We start from the raw sequence: 329 nt of genomic DNA, 5'->3' as shown, positions 1-329 counted from the left end.
GCAGGACCGGCCGGCAAGCGGGCGCTCCCAGGGCAGCCGCCCCAGCGCAGGGACGGGAAGTAACCTGAGGAAGCAGCGGCTCGCTGGGGAGCTGTGATGGGGGTCCGCAGGGCAGACGAGGCCGGAGGGAGGGTCCCCCAGTCCAGTGCGAGGGGACCCGTGTGAGGGAGGCTTGGGGGCCCAGGGGTCGGGGGTACTGAGGGTGCTGGGAAGGAGCGAGGGGTGGGGCCCGCTGCAGCCACGGAGAGACGGAGGGCTGTGTCTGGGACCTGGCGATGCGGGGTCCGGGCGGGAGAGTCTGACTCTGGACCCCTCTCAAAGGCAGAGCC

Source organism: Pteropus vampyrus, unplaced genomic scaffold (assembly GCF_000151845.1).
Source record: "Pteropus vampyrus isolate Shadow unplaced genomic scaffold, Pvam_2.0 Scaffold257, whole genome shotgun sequence".
Lineage (NCBI taxonomy): Eukaryota > Metazoa > Chordata > Mammalia > Chiroptera > Pteropodidae > Pteropus > Pteropus vampyrus.
The sequence above is the reverse complement of the archived record's forward strand: the minus strand, read 5'-3'. Positions refer to the sequence as shown.